Consider the following 16,715-nt stretch of genomic DNA (forward strand, 5'->3'; position numbering starts at 1 on the left):
TATGATGAACATTTTATCTCAAAAACTCTTGCCTCCTTAAAACCGAACAATCACTTCAATCATCCTCTCCCCTCTAACTGCCTAGCTGCCGCCTCTCAGGCCATCATCCCTTTCTGGACCTCAATAATCAACGCCTCTCTCCTACAGGGCTCAATTCCAGACTCGCTCAAAGTTGGCAAAGTTATCCCCATCCTAAAAAAACCAACGCTGGCCTCTGCCTCTGCCGAGAACTATAGGCCCATATCCAACATCCCTCTCCTTGCCAAAGTTCTGGAAAAATGTGTGCAACAGCAGCTAAGCCTACACATCAACAACTTTCACCTGCTTGATGACTTCCAATCAGGGTTCAGACCTGGTCACAGCACGGAAACCACCCTCCTCCACATAGTGGATGACGCCCTCCAAGCCCTCGACGTAGGCAAAACTTGTCTCCTAATCCTCCTAGACCTGTCCTCTGCCTTTGATACAGTTAACCACGAAATTCTCTTAGAACGTCTCAAACTTAGGATGGGGTTGGATGGCACCGTCCTTGAATGGTTTAGATCCTTCCTCCAGAACCGCTCACAGAGAGTCCTCATCAACGGTATTCTATTCGCCCCCTCGCCGGTTATGGTTGGAGTCCCCCAAGGATCAACCCTCTCCCCTACCCTCTTCAACCTTTACCTTGAACCTCTATCACCAAGGTGCTACGTGCCGCCAACATCTCGTACTTTATGTACGCTGACGATACTCAGATCTACATATAAATCCCCCCTGAGGCCATGTCCCCTGATGTCATTCTCTCCGTGAATGAGGCCCTGAAACTGACAGTCCATTGGCTCACCGCCAACCAGCTAAAACTCAACACAAGTAAAACGGAATTTCTCCTGATCTCCCCACCCAAACCCAATCCAGACATCCAGGAATGGATCAAGACCATCACAGCGCTAAACTGTTCTACTATTGTTGACTCAACGAAATCTCTTGGAATAACCCTTGATGGCAGCCTGAACATGCGCGGCCATATCAACTCGATGGCCAAAACTACCAGATTCCACCTGAGTTACCTAAGAAACCTTAAACCCTTCCTCGATGTGGCCGACCATAAAACAGCAACCCAGGCCCTAGTCATTTCCAGACTTGAATATGGATGCTCTACTCTCGCAGGGCTACCCAAGAACTCGCTGGCCCCTTTGAAAGCCTGCCTCAACACTGCCGCCAGACTCCTTACTGGCTCAAGGAAATGCACCCACATCTCCCCCACCTCAAAGCTCTGAACTGGCTTCCCCTAAAGGCCAGAATCCAATTTAAACTGGCCTGCATCACTCACAAAGCCCTTTTCTCCAATTCCCCAACATTTCTTGCACCAAAACTCGTGGTATCCGGAGGAGCCAGAAACTCTCGATCTGCCAAAGACCTGTTGCTGCAACCAGCACGCTTCCGGAAGAACAAAACCTACATTAGGGCCTTTTCTGAGGCCGCCCCAAGAATCTGGAACTCTCTCCCACCCACCATCAGAAGACTTCCATCCATGGCACACTTTAAGAAGGAAACCAAAACCTTCTTAATGGGAAAATACCTCGCCTAACGAATACTTTACAAATACCACAGTGACTTACCCAACTCTCCACTTCGGCAATATCCATGGCTAAGACGGAGGATACCTTTTCTGCACTCCTGGACATTTCACCTAGAGCTGAGACTGCATACCTTCTTGTATATTGTATCTACTTGTATTGATTTTTATATCACATGTAGCCTGCTTTTCTTGTATAATGCACCCCCTACCTTTCCCAATTTATCCCCCCCTTCTTTACGCTTGTATACAACCCCTTAATCCTGTAAAGCGCTCTGATACCCTCACGGGTCTGGTTCGCGCTATATAAAACTATAAAATAAATACAAATAAAATAAATAAATGTTGCAGGACTTTGCAGTGAGGTAGGAGAAGGACTGGCCATCACTGTTTCACTGTGTGATCGAGCGAGAGGGAGGAGGAGGCTGTACATCACTGCTCTTTTATTTATTTATTTTTTTATAGTTTTATATAGCGTGAACCAGACCCGTGAGGGTATCAGAGCGCTTTACAGGATTAAGGGGTAGTATACAAGCGTAAGGACGGGGGGATACATTGGGAAATGTAGGGGGTGCATTATACAAGAAAAGCACGCTACACGTTTAAAGTTCAGGCTACATGTGATATAAAAATCAATACAAGTAGATAAAATATACAAGAAGGTATGCAGTATCAAGTCTAGGTGGGATGTCCAGGAGTGCAGAAAAGGTATCCTCCGTCTAAGCCATGACTCTGTATCACTGCACTCTATGTCACTGTTCTCTACTCTTCAACTCTGCTCTCAGCACCTCTGCACTGCTGCACTCTGCACCACTGCACTCTGCACCACTGCACTCTGCACCACTGCACTCTGCACCACTGCACTCTGCACCACTGCACTCTGCACCACTGCACTCTACTATGCAACAGTCAAATCTATGCCACACAATTCTATGACCCTGCATTGTATGCCTCAGCACTCTAGGCCACTGCACTCTACTCCACTTTACTGTACGCCACGCTATGCGACACCACCCTATGCCACTCCGATTCTCGACACTCTATGCCACTCCACACTACAGTGCTCTACTGCCCTCTTCACCATTCACTCTAAAACACTCCACTCCACTCTTCCCTACGACACTAACTCTTTGCCATGCTTAACAGCAGCCACGCTGGTGTAGAACATGATTGAAACACGTTGGCAAAGCCAATAACTATTGCATAGGCGTGACCTGTTGGCTTTGCCAATGCTTGCCTTTTTTCGAAATGCATCCCATCTTCCTTTTCTATAAAGCAAACGGGCTGCATTTCAAACAATAAAAAGATTTCTTTATTGAAAAACAATCACAGACATGGAGGTCTGCTGACCAAAGCCGCCACCATCCCTGGCTGCGATTCCTGATGGGTCGCAAACTGGACCCACCTCATTAATATTCATGAGGTAGGTCGATTTGTGATCACTCGGAATCACTATTTAATATTTGTAACTTTTCTTTCATTAGGAATTGTGATTTCCTAATTGCAAATCGGTAAGAATCGCATTTAACAAATCGCAATTTCTAAATTTTTGTGCATACGGCCCATGATCTCCTTCCGCCTAGCCAAACAAATAGTCCGACGTTGTGTGATGTAATCTGGGGTTGATGGAATGCGCTCTAATTCCCTGAGGCCAAGCTCAAGCTATATATTAAAATGATATTAAGATTCACTCAGGGACGTGCCCAAGGCCTCAGCGGTGCAGGGGGGAGGGGGAAGCTGGAGGGTGGTCTGGGGGCTCACAGCTTACAAGTTGTTGGAGTGGGGACCCCTTTAGGTACAGGAAGCAAAATATTTTAAAGAGTATGAGGCTGAGGTCTGTTTTTGATTCTCATCAGAGGCGGCCCCTGGGGGTCCAATGAGGAGTGGGCTCTCTGCTCCCCATGGCCTGATGGGAAGGTTGACAGTCTGTTTCTTGGGGAGGCCACGAGTGCAGAAGAGAGGGGTGAGGAGTGGGGAAACCTCTCTGCTTTCACTTTCATTCTGTGTAAAGCACAGATGTGTTCCATGTTCTCATCCCATAGAAACCAGATTCTGTCTCTTTCCTGTGGTGTGAGCCAGGACAGGTTCCCAGAGGAGGTGTGCTGGATGAGATACAGTGGGGGGTTGAGAGCAGGGTCTGGAGTGATTCTTAAAGTGTTACAGCGCGTGGAAGCCTGCATGTGAGGCTTCAAGGGGCTGTACCATCCCAAAGACATCACTGAGGCTGTCTCAGTGCTTCTAAGCTCCCCACGCAAGGGTCCCTGCCACAGAGATGTGCTCAGCTCTCATAATGCACCTCTATCCTGAAATGACTTGTGCAAAGCTGTTGTAGCACTCAGTCGGGTTGCCACCTTGTTCATAAAACAAAACGGCCATCTGCAGGTATTTTGTTGACAATCAATCAATCATCAGTTTTATAAAGCGCTGTTAATCACCCATCAGGGTGTCTAAGCACTGTGGCTGGTGCTGTGAATAGCCAGGTTTTGAGTCTTTCCTGAATTCCAGCAGCAAGGGTGAGGTCCAGAGTTGATCCAGTGGATGCGTCCACATATTCTAACTCAAACAGCCCTGAAGAAGTCACGGTCTTAATGACCTATCAATGAAACACGTGTTGGCTTTGACTCCAAACTGTGTCATCGACAGCCCTTTGCTTTGAACAAATGTACGGGATTATCAGCCTGCTTGAACACAAGGGAGAATACTAATTACTACTAAAGTAATATGAAGATTTGGATTTCCATTGGGGCCTGAGCTGAAGATTTTTAAATGAAATGGACTATCAATACATTATTGCTGTTTAAGTGGGTGTTTGAGTGCTGGGATATGCTAGTTACTATGTCCCTGTAACCTTTGCTTTTTTCAGTGAATTGTGAATGTTTCTTAATCCCTGTATTATTTGAGTTTTTTCGTTGAATTTCGAAGGTTTTTTAAATTGTATTTCTTATATGTAACCTGAAATCTTTGAGAGGTGGGTGTGTGTGCCTGAGTGGGTCTGTGAGTGGGTTTATGAGTGTCTGTATGGGTCCGTGAGTGGGTGTGTGAGTGACTGTGTGAGTGTGTGAGTGCCTGTGTTGGTCTGTGAGTGAGTGTGTGAGTGTCTGTAGTGATCTGTGAGTTGGTGTGTAAGTGGTGCTATGGGTCTGTGAGTGGTTGTGTGAGTGCCTGTGTTGGTCTGTGACTGGGCTTCTGAGTGGTGCTATGTGCCGGTGAGTGGATGAGTGAGTGGTTGCGTAGGTCTGTGAATGGCTGTTCATGTCTGTGAGTGCCTGTGTGTTTCTGTGAGTGCCTGGGTGTGTCTGTGTGTTGGTGTGTGAGTGGGTTTATGAGTGTCTGTATGGGTCCGTGAGTGGGTTTGTGAGCATCTGAATGGGTCTGTGGGTGTGTCTATGAGTGAGTGAATGGGTCTCTGAGTGGATGTGTGAGTGTCTGTATTGGTCTGTGAATTGTGTGTGAGTTGTGCTATGGGTCTGTGAGTGGTTGTGTGAGTTCCTGTGTCGGTCTGTGTCTGGGTTTCTGAGTAGTGCTATGTGCCTGTGAGTGGATGAGTGAGTGGTTGCATGGGTCTGTGAATGCCAGTGTGTTTCTGTGAGTGCCTGTGTGTGTCTGTGAGTGCACGTGTGTGTCTGTGAGTGCCTGTGTGTGTCTGTGAGTGCCTGTGTGTGTCTGTGAGTGGATGTGTGAGTGCTGCTATGGATTAGGGGCATTTGCATACTTAGGGTATTTAAAAGGGAGAACCATGGACTCTGCTCTCACCAGGATATGACATGAAAGAATCCACTCGTCACAGTCGCTACAGAAGAGATTACCCTCTGATACATTAACAACGCATTCACCTCCATCCAGGATTTCAGATGGTTTTTCAAAGTGGAACTGCAGGGAAAATGCACTTGCTTTGCCAAGCCAAAGAAGTTAGGATAATTTGTCCATTACAGATGTGGAGCTTCAACTGGGATACCTGTTATGTTTATATTTGAAAGTGCTTCCCGTTGAGTTTAAAAAAAATAATAAGCATTAAAGCCAGAATGGAACCACACCTGCCTATTTCTCCAAGAAAGGCTACTGTTTTGCACAAAATATCTACCCAACTGGAGTACTATCTACTGGATAATTAGTAGGTGCTAACTCTTTAGGTACTTATATATAATTCAATGCGGGAGGAGGAGCTGCATGGCCCCCCTCCCGAGCCGATTTCTGCCCAAGGACACCACCCCCCAGGGCACGGCCATGTGTCTCTGGGTGCCCTAGTCCCACCCAGAGCACCCAGAGTGCTATGGGACTGTGTGGGGAGCCTCAACACCCGCACTTTCCCAGCCAGCTCCCGCCACCTGCAGGAGGCGGCATTGCGATTGCACTCAGGGAGCTGCTGGAAATACAGCTCCCTGTGTGCAAGAGCAATAGTTCCATCTTTTTCCTTGCCCGCATGTCTGTGGGCAGGGAAAGAGATTAAACTTTCGCCTCAAGCAAGTGGAAGCACGTTGACAGCACCCGCTTGCTGGAAGCAGAGTGTTTGCTTTTGCTTGTCGGGAACTGCCAACTTCTGCCAAGCAAAAGCAAACTGCTATCTCCCGGCAGTAGGCACACCGTAAAATAGCAGGAGCCATCCCTGGGACACAGCCAAGAAGGAGGCCTTGGTGGTTACCGGAGCTGTAGATGGCCCCGGAGGGGCCCATGCAGCCTCCGGGAGAAAAAGTTCCCACTGCTGGACCCCCTCTTTGAATGTTTATTTTAGCCCCGGGGAGGTGGTGGTTCCCGGGGCACTGGGGATCCGCGTGGCCCCCCTATATTATTCCTTTATGATCGCCTTGGAGAGGTGGTGGTTTCTGGGGCCCGCAATGCCCCATGTTTATTTTTAACATGAGCCCTGAGGGAAGTAGTGGTCCCTGGTGCATTAGCATGACCTTGGATGGGGGCACGTGTGCCCTCCCTCTATTTGTTTATGTATACCGCATGCCCCTGGAACTAGGCCCACCTAGTTGCTTCTTGAAAAACAAGCCTGAGAGACCGCGCTTGTTTTACTTTTTTGGAATTCACACATTATTTGTGAATATGCACATATTTTGCCATGAACTCTAAAAAAATGCTTTTTTGCCCAGGTATTGTCCTTACTAGACCCTGTGGCCAATGCTTTGGGGGTCAGGGCATTCCTACCCGGCCCCCTTTTTTATTTATTTGTGTTATTTTTGGAACTCAGCTGAAAATGAGCCCCAAAATGGCTGGCAACACTTCCTGGTTGAAGTGTTGGCAGCCAATCAGAGCTCTCCAGAAGCTCATAATTCCTTGCAACATCGTCACGTCCACAATTATACAAATTTGGATTTCCTTAAATTTTTCAACTACTGAACAGATTTACACCAAATAAAAAAAAGCCAGCTTTCTGCCAAATTTGGAGTAATTCCGCTCAGCGGTTCGGTCTGCAGAAGTGTCTAAAGAGTCAATGGTATTTTAAATGGGAAACGCTTTTTTTGTTACCCCCTTTTTCTCTGCCCCCAGTTGACAGATCACCCCAAAAGTTTCCATGCACAACATGGCCTAACCTGACACTTATTTGGAAAAGTTACCGAAGATTGGTCAAATGTCACCAAAGATATAGGCAAGTCAAAAAAAAAAATGTCCAATGGAAACATGGTCCTAACTATAACTACCCACTTGCGACTGCAGGACATCAGAGCGCTTCACAAAGTTTGCATAGACAATGGATACACAAGGAAAAAATAGCATGCGTACAGGGAAATAATATACAACAGAAGTGTGAATCGTCGATAGAGTGCATAAAACTGAAGCCCTGTTTCGTCACCTAACCCCGGGTCTGGCTCGGCTTGTACAGCTCCTGATATAGCGCCAGGAACCCTCCTGGGTGAGTGGTGAGCTTTACAAGTACACATAACAGAACAGATCACTGAGTTCACCTAATACCGGGTGAATAAACTTGTATTAGTTTGCATAGAGATGAGAGGTGTGGCGCCGCGGCCAGGGCGACTGACGCTGGAATCTGGGGACCACGGTTCGATCCCCGGCTGCTCCGGCAGCAGGTTAGCCCAGCACCATGTGACTCTGGGCAATAGCTCGCTTAATCTTCCCGACGGCCCCCAGTGCCTAGAGACCCTTATGGGTGATTGTGCGCTTTACAAATGTGGATTATTATTATACTATTACCAACTTGCATCGGAGTGCCGTGGACTCCTTGGAAAAAGGGAAGCCGCTTTGGCTTAATAACATAACAAGTATGTCATTGTGCGGTCTTTATGACAGGATTGTTAATCCGAGCCCAGGCTGTTGTGTACAGCACTAGTCTGACAGCCTCACGATGCACACCCTTTCAGAGACGGGCAATGGAACAAACACGAGGAGAAAATGTAAGCATTTCAAGGAACACTTGCTTGAGCATCCTCTGGAACATTCCAGCCTTCATTAGAACACTGACATTTACACCTAAGAATAGTTATGTGATGTGAGGAAAGCATTGAGTTATATTGCGGTGATTAATTAAGACAAACTTCAGACAAACTTAGGACAGATTTTAGACAGACTTAAGACAGACTTATGACAAAATCCTAACTTTACTACGCCTAAATGCCTTCTGTGAATACCAAAAGTAGTAAGTTTAGGATTTTGCCTTAAGTTATTTCTGTGAATCAGGCCCTTTGATCTAGTTTTCCACACTTTGTCCTTCAATTAATCAATCAATACGGATTTGGAAAGCGCGACTAATCACCCTACAGGGTATCCAGGCACTGAGGGTCTTACTGCTTCAGGTGGGTTCAGTCAAACAGCCAGGTCCAGAGTGCTTACCTGAATTCCGGCAGAGAGGGTGAGGTCCCAAGGTGAAGGGGGAGGTTGTTACAGGAATTTGCAGTGAGGTAGGAGAATGATCGACCATTACTGTTTCACTGTGTGCACGAGGGAGAGGGAGGAGGAGACTGTGGACCACCGCACTCTACTCTGCACCACTGCACTCTACGTCACTGTACTCTACTCTTTAACTCTGCATCCCTGCTCTCTGCACCGCTACACTTTGCACCACTGCACTCTACTATGCTCCAATATTCTACGACGCTGTATTGTCTGCCTAAGTACTCTAGAACACTGCACTCTACAATAATCTACGCCAATGCACTTTACACCAGTCCACTCTATTCTACGGCACTGCACTCTACGCCACGCTATGCGACACCACTCTATGCCACTCCAATACTCGACACTCTATGCCACTCTACACTTCAATATTCAACTCCACTCTTCACCATTCACTCTACAACACTCCACTCCACTCTTCTCTACAACACTAACTTTTTGCCATGCTTAATAGCAGCCGCGCTGGTGTAGAACATGGCTAAAACTCATTGGCAAAGCCAATAACTCTTGCATAGGCGTGACCTGTTGGCTTTGCCAATGCTTGCCTTTTTTCGAAATGCATCTCCTCTTCCTATTCTATGAAGAAAACTGGCAGCACTTAAAAGAAAAGAAATATTTCTTTATTGAAAAGCAATCACAGACATGGAGGTCTGCTGACCAAAGCCGGCAACCATCCCTGGCTACGATTCCTGATGGGTCGCAAACTGGACCCACCTCATTAATATACATGAGGTAGGTCGATTTGCGATCCACACGGAATCACTATTGAATATTTGTAATTTTTCTTACAATAGGAATTGAGATTTCCGAATTGCAATTCGGTAAGAATCGCATTTAACAAATTGCAATTTCACTTTTCTACATCAGGGTTTTAAAAAAAAAAATTTAATTTTAAAAGTTTTATATAGCGTTGGCTAGACCCGGAGGTATCGGAGCGCTTTACATGAGCATCGGATCATAGTTACAGGTTACATCGTTACAAAGGTTACACAGTTCTTAGAGCATGGCAACATAGTTACTTGTTAGGACAAGATAAACAATAAGCACAAATACGTAAGGGGAAAAGAAGGCAAGGTGAGAGATTCAGGGGAGGAGGGTTGGAGTAGGGGAAGTAGACAGATAATGAAGGCGGGAAAGAGGAGGGGAAGGGTGACGGGGACACCAACCGGTAGATGAGTCAAGGCAACGTCCAAAGTCCAGTAAGCTGTGATCCCAGGGGAAGTGGTATCCCTTCCCTATCACTATTGCGTGAGGCACCCTTTACGCAGTGGACTCTCTCGGAGGGGTCTCTGAGACTCCAAGGCCTACATACTGGATCCTTCCCCAAAAAGGGGAGAGGGAGTGCTTTGGCAAGGGGTGCCATACCGTACCTCAAGTGTGAGTGGCTCCCTTGGCACAGTGGACTCACTCAGCGGGTTCGCTGAGACTCCAGAGTATAAATATTGGATCTTTCCCCAAAAAGGGGAGAAGGAGTGCTTAGTGAAAGGGCACAAAGGACAGGGGGGTAGGCTGAGTAGCAGGCAAGGGGAGAGATTCAGGGGAGAGAGGATAGTAGCTAGGGGAGAGACAATAAGGAGAGACGAAAAGAAGTCTGCCTAAAGACCGACTGGGTAGGTGACGACCAAGGAGGGAATCCACGGCCCCTCTCCCCTATAGCTAAACCAGGTAGCTCCATCGGGCATCAGACAAAATAGATCAGTCTCAAGTGGCGAGGGAAGAGGTTCACAAAAAAAAAACAGGGTCGGGACAAAGGGCAAGGGCATGTGAGGGCAGAGGACAGAAGCTGGAAAGAGTAGGAGCGGAGAGGGGGAGGGTTGGGGGAAGGGGGAGGGGGAAGGTAAGGTCAGGAGAGACACGGCACGTTAGCCCGAAGTCCGGCTGGGTAGGTGAAAGTCAAAGGAGAGAGCCCAAAGTCAATCTCCCCCATAGCTCGGCGAGTCAGCAGGCCCTGGTTCGTTCTTGCTCTTCTTTGGTTGGTTGGGTTGGTGGAATGTGCCCTAATTCCCTTGGGCCAAGCTCAATCTATATATTAAAATGATATTAAAATTCACTCAGGGACACGCCCAAGGCCTCGGAGGTGCAGGAGGTGTGGGGGTGGAGGGTGGGCTGGGGGCTCACAGCTTACACGTCATTGGAGTGGGGACCCCTTTAGGTACAGGAAGCAAAATATTTTTTAAAGTATGAGACTGAGGTCTGTTTTTGATTCTCATCAGGGGCGGTCCCTGGGGGTCCAATGAGGAGTGGGCTCTCTGCTCTCCATAGTGGATGGGAAGGCTGACAGTCTGTTTCTTGGGGAGGCCACAAGGGCAGAGGAGAAGGGTGAGGAGTGGTGACACCTCCTGCTTTCACTTTCATTATGTGTAAAGCACAGATGTTTTCCATGTTCTCCTCCCATAGAAATCAGATTCTGTCTCTTTCCTGTGGTGTGAGCCAGGACTGGCTCCCAGAGGAGGTGTGCTGGATGAGATACAGTGGGGGGCTGAGAGAAGGGTTCTGGAGTGATTCTTAAAGTGTTACAGCGCGTGGAAGCCTGCATGTGAGGCTTCAAGGGGCTGTACCATCCCAAAGACATCACTATCAGACGTCTCAGTGCTTCTAAGATGCCCCACGCAAGGGTACCTACCACAGAGATGTGCTCAGCTCTCATAATGCACCTCTATCCTGAAATGACTTGTGCAAAGCTGTTGTAGCACTCAGTAAAATTGCCACCTTGTTCATAAAACAAAATGGCCGTCTGCACGTATTTTTTTGTCAGTCAATTAATCAATCACCAGATTTATAAAGCGCTGCTAATCACCCGTCAGGGTGTCTAGGCACTGTGACTCATGCGGCAAACAGCCAGGTTTTGAGTCTTTCCTGAATTCCATCAGCAAGGGTGAGGTCCAGAGGTGATCCAGTGGATGCTTCCACATATTCTAACTCAAACAGCCCTGAAGAAGTCGCGGTCTTAATGACCTATCGACGAAACACGTGTTGGCTTTGTCTCCAAACTGTGTAATCGACAGCCCATTGCTTTGAACAAATGTACGGGATTATCTGCCTGCTTCAACAAAAGAGAGAATGCTATTTACTACTAAAGTAATATGAAGATTTGGATTTCCATCGGGGCCTGAGCTGAAGATTGTGAATTAAAATGGACTATCAATAAATTATTACTATTTAAGTGGATTTTTAAGTGCTGGGATATACTTGTTACTATGTCCCTGTAACCTTTGCTTTTTTCAGTGAATTTTGAATGTTTTTTAATGTTCTATTTCCTAACTATAACGTCCCTGTATTCTTTCGGGGTTTTCAGTGAATTTCTAAGGTTAATTTTAAATTGTATTTCTTATATGTAACCTGAAATCTTTGAGAGGTGGGTGTGTGTGCCTGAGTGGGTCTGTGAGTGGGTTTATGAGTGTCTGTATGGGTCCGTGAGTGGGTGTGTGAGTGACTGTGTGAGTGGGTGTGTGAATGTTTGTGTGTGTCTGTGAGTGACTGTGTGTGTCTGTGAGTGGGTGTTTGAGTGCTGCTATGGATTTGGGGCATTTGCATACTTAGGGTATTTAAAAGGGAGAACCATGGACTCTGCTCTCACCAGGATATGACAAGAAAGGACCCACTCGTCACATTCACTACAGAAGAGATTGCACTCTGATGCATTAACAATGCATTCACCTCCAGCCGGGATTTCAGATGGTTTTTCAATGTGGAATTGCAGGGAAAATGCACTTTCTTTGCAAAGCCGAAGAAGTCAGGATAATTTGTCAAGTACAGATGTGGAGCTTCAACTGGGATACCTGTTATGTTTATATTTGAAAGTGCTTCCCGTAGATTAAAAAAAAAATAAGCATTAAAGCCATAATGGAACCACACCTGCCTATTTCTCCAAAAACGTCCACAGTTTTGCACAAAATATCTACCCAACTGGAGTACTATCTACTGGATAATTGGTAAGTGCTAACTCTTTGGGTACCTATATATAATTCAATAGGGAAGGAGGGGCTGCATGCCCCCACTCCCGAGCCGATATCGGCCCCAGGACGCCATCCCCCAGGGCACGGTCATGTGTCTCCAGGTGCCCTGGTCCCACCCAGAGCACCCAGAGTGCTATGGGACCGTGTGGGGAGCCTCAACACCCCCACTTTCCCAGACAGCTCCCCGCCACCTGCGGGAGGCGGTATTGCGATTGCACTCAGGGTGCTTCTGGAAATGCAGCTCCCTGTGTGCAAGAGCAATAGTTCCATCTCTTTTCTTGCCTGCATGTCTGTGGGCAGGGAAATGTTAAATGTCGTATACTTGTAAAGCGCACAGCTGCCCCAGCAAAGGGGCGTCCCGGCGCTGTATACCGCTGGGGAACCCATCCTGGCTTTCCCTGTGAGATGGTCCCTCCTGGGCATCTCCAAGGTGAAGACAAGCATCCCCGGCGCTGATGGGGCCGTTAGTGGAGATTAAGCAAGCTATTGCCCAGAGTTGTTGAGTGGGACCCATGGTTAGAGTAGGCACCGAGGCGAGAATTATCAAGTCCGCTGACCCTGGTCCACGACCCTGCCGCATCGGGAATCGAACCCTGGTCCCGGGCCAACCTCTGCTTCCGGGTCTGCCGCCTCTAACCAGTGAGCCACACTGGTTGAGATGAAACTTCTGCCTCAAGCTAGTGGGAGCACGTTGACAGCATCCGCTTGCCGGAAGTGGAGTGTTTGCTTTTGCTTGGCGGGAACTGCCAGCTCCCGTCAAGCAAAAGCAAACCACTATGTCCCGGGAGTAGGCAAACTGGGACAAAGCAGGAGCCATCCCTGGGACATAGTCAAGAAGGAGGCTTCGCGCCCCGGATCCTTACATCTGCGCAGGCCGGCCCCAGGGAGGTAATGTTTCCCGGGGATGTAGATGACCCCGGAGGGGCCCATGCAGCCTCAGGGAGATGATGTCCCCAGGGCTGGACCCCCTCTATGAATGTTTATTGTAGCCCCGGGGAGGTGGTGGTTTCCAGGCACGGAGGATCGCGTGGCCCCCCCTATATTATTCCTTCATGATAACCTTGGAGAGGTGGTGGTTTCTAGGGCCCGCCATGCCCCATGTTTATTTTTAACAAGAGCCCTGAGGGAAGTGGTGGTCCCGATGCATTAACAAGATGGGGGCACGTGTGCCCCCCCTCTATTTTTTATGTATACCGCATGCCCCTGGAACTAGGCCCACCTAGGTGCTTCTTGAAAAACAAGCGTGGGAGACCGCGCTTGTTTTACTTTTTTGAATTCACACATTATTTGTGAATATGCGCATATTTCGCCTTGAACACTAAAAAAATGCTTTTTTGCCCAGTTATTGGCCTTATTAGACCCTATGGCCAATGCTTTGTGGGTCAGGGCATTCTTACCCTGCCCCCTTTTTATTTATTCCGTGTTATTTTTGGAACTCGGCTGAAGATGAGTCCCAAAATGGCTGCCAACACTTCCTGGTTGGAGTGTTTGCAGCCAATCAGGTCTCTCCAGAAGGTCATCATTTCTCACAACGTCGTCACGTCCACAATTATACAAATTTGGATTTCCTTAAATTTTTCAACAACTACTGAACAGATTTACCCCAAACAATAAATCCACTATTCCGGGACCAAAAGCCAGCTTTCTGCCAAATTTGGTGTAATTCCGCTCAGCGGTTCGGTCTGCAGGCGTGTCTAAAGAGTCAATGGTATTTAACATGGGAAACGCTTATCTTTTACCCTCCTTTCTCTCTGCCCGCATTTGACAGATCACCCCAAAAGTTTCCATGCACAACATGGCCTAACCTGACACTCATTTGGAAAATTTACTGAAGCTTTGTCAAATGGCACCAAAGATATAGACAAGTAAAAAAAAAAAGAAATTCCAACGGAAACATGGTCCTAACTATAACTACCCACTGGTGACTGGAGGACATCAGAGCGCTTCACAAAGTTTGCATAGACAATGGATACACAAGGAAAAAATGGTATGCACACAGGGAAATAATATACAACAGAAGTGTGAATCGTCGATACAGTGCATAAAACTGAAGCCCTGTTTCTTCACCTAACCCCGGGTCTGGCTCAGCCCGTAGAGCTCCTGATATAGCGCCAGGAACCCTTCTGGGTGAGTGGAACGCTGTACAAGTACACATAACATAACAGATCTCTGAGTTCACCTAAAACCGGGCGAATAAACTTGTATCAGTTTGCATAGAGATGAGAGGTGTGGCGCCGCGGCCAGGGCGACTGACGCTGGAATCTGGGGACCACGGTTCGATCCCCGGCTCCGGCGGCAGGTCAGCCCAGCACCATGTGACTCTGGGCCATAGCTTGCTTAATCTTCTCGACAGCCCCCAGTGCCTAGAGACCCTTACGGGTGATGGTTCACGCTTTACAAATGTGGATTATTATTATAGTATTACCAACTTGCACCGGAGAGCCGTGGAATGCTTGGAAAAAGGGAAGTCGCTTTGGTTTAATAACATAACACAACAAGTGTGTCATCGTGCGGCCTTTATGACAGGATTGTTAATCCGAGCCCAGGCTGTTTTGTACAGCACTAGTCAGCCTGCCTCACGATGCACACCCTTTCAGAGACTGGCAATGGTACAAACACGAGGAGAAAATGTAAACATTTGAAGGAACACTTGCTTGAGCATCCTGTGGGACATTCCAGCCTTCATTATAACACTGACATTTACACCTAAGAATAGTTATGTGATGTGAGGACAGCTTTGAGTTATATTGCAGTGATTCATTTATTCTAAGCCGCGGTGTTCTCTCACACAGTGTATGGTGGGAGGGTGTCATTGATTCTATTCCAAGGGTTCGAGGGTATTTCTGAGGCAGCTTTAATGTCAGCACAATATTTCCTATAGTGTCTGTCTCTCTTGGTACATAGGGGCAATGCTTGTGTAGTTTCACAGTGTTTCTGATTCTCACTGTTTCTGTTTGTAATCATTGTCCTGTTTTGAGCCTCAGGTTGTCCCCGGGCAGACAGCGCGTGGAGCGGGCGCGCCAGGACTCTGTCACTTTGGGGTTTGGGTTTGATCGTTTTGATCACGCGCATCTCTCCAGAATTGTCTTTATAACCTAGAATATATTAAGCATCTTGAAGATTGGTCTGTCATCTGGAAATTTGATCTTGTTTTCTAAACTTTGTCCTTCAATTAATCGCTCAATCTGGATTTGGAAAGCGCGACTAATCACCCTACAGGGTATCCAGGCACTGAGGGTCTGACTGCTTCAGGTGGGTTCAGGCAAACAGCCAGGACCGGAGACCGGAGACCAGAGAGGGTGAGGTCCGAAGGTGAAGGGGGAGGTTGTTACAGGACTTCACAGCGAGGTAGGAGAAGGATCGACGGTCACTGTTTCACTGTGTGATCGAGCGAGAGGAAGGCGGAGGCTGTAGACCACCGCACTCTACTCTGCATCCCTGCACTCTATGTCACTGTTCTCTACCCTTTAACCCTGCTCTAAGCACCACTGCACTCTGTACCACTGCACTCTACATCACTGCACTCTGCACCACTGCACTCTACACCACTGCACTCTACGTCACTGTTCTCTACTCTTCAACCCTGCTCTCTGCACAACTGCACTCTGCACCACTGCACTCTGCACCACTGCACTCTACATCACTGCACTCTACTATGCAACAGTATAATATATGCCACTCCAATACTCGACACTCTATGCCACTCCACACTACAATACTCTACTCCACTCTTCGCCATTTACTCCACAACACTCCATGCTTCTCTTCTCTACGACAATATCTTTTTGTTAGGATTAACAGCAGCCACACTGGTGTAGAACATGGCTAAACCTCATTGGCAAAGTCAATAACTCTTGCATAGGCGTGACCTGTTGGCTTTGCCAATGCTTGTCTTTTTTCGAAATGCATCCCGTTTCCTTTTCTATAAAGAAAACGGGCTGCATTTCAAACAAAAAAAAGATTTCTTTATTGAAAAGCAATCACAGACATGGTGGTCTGCTGACCAAAGCCACCACCATCCCTGGCTACGAGCCTGATGGGTCGCAAGTTGGACCCACCTCATTAATATTCATGAGGTAGGTCGATTTGCGATCCACTCGGAATCACTTTTTAATATTTGTAACTTTTCTTACATTAGGAATTGCAATTAACTGATTGCAGTTCGGTAATAATCTCATTTACCAAATCACGATTTCTACTGTTTTGTAGAAACGGCCCACGATCTCCCAAAAAATTGTCCGACGTTGTGTAATGTAATCTGGGGTTGATGGAATGCGCTCTAATTCCCTGGGGTCAAGCTCAAGCTATATATTAAAATGATATTAAAATTCACTCAGGGACGTGCCTAAGGC

The sequence above is a fragment of the Lissotriton helveticus genome, chromosome 6 (assembly GCF_964261635.1).
Source record: "Lissotriton helveticus chromosome 6, aLisHel1.1, whole genome shotgun sequence".
NCBI lineage: Eukaryota > Metazoa > Chordata > Amphibia > Caudata > Salamandridae > Lissotriton > Lissotriton helveticus.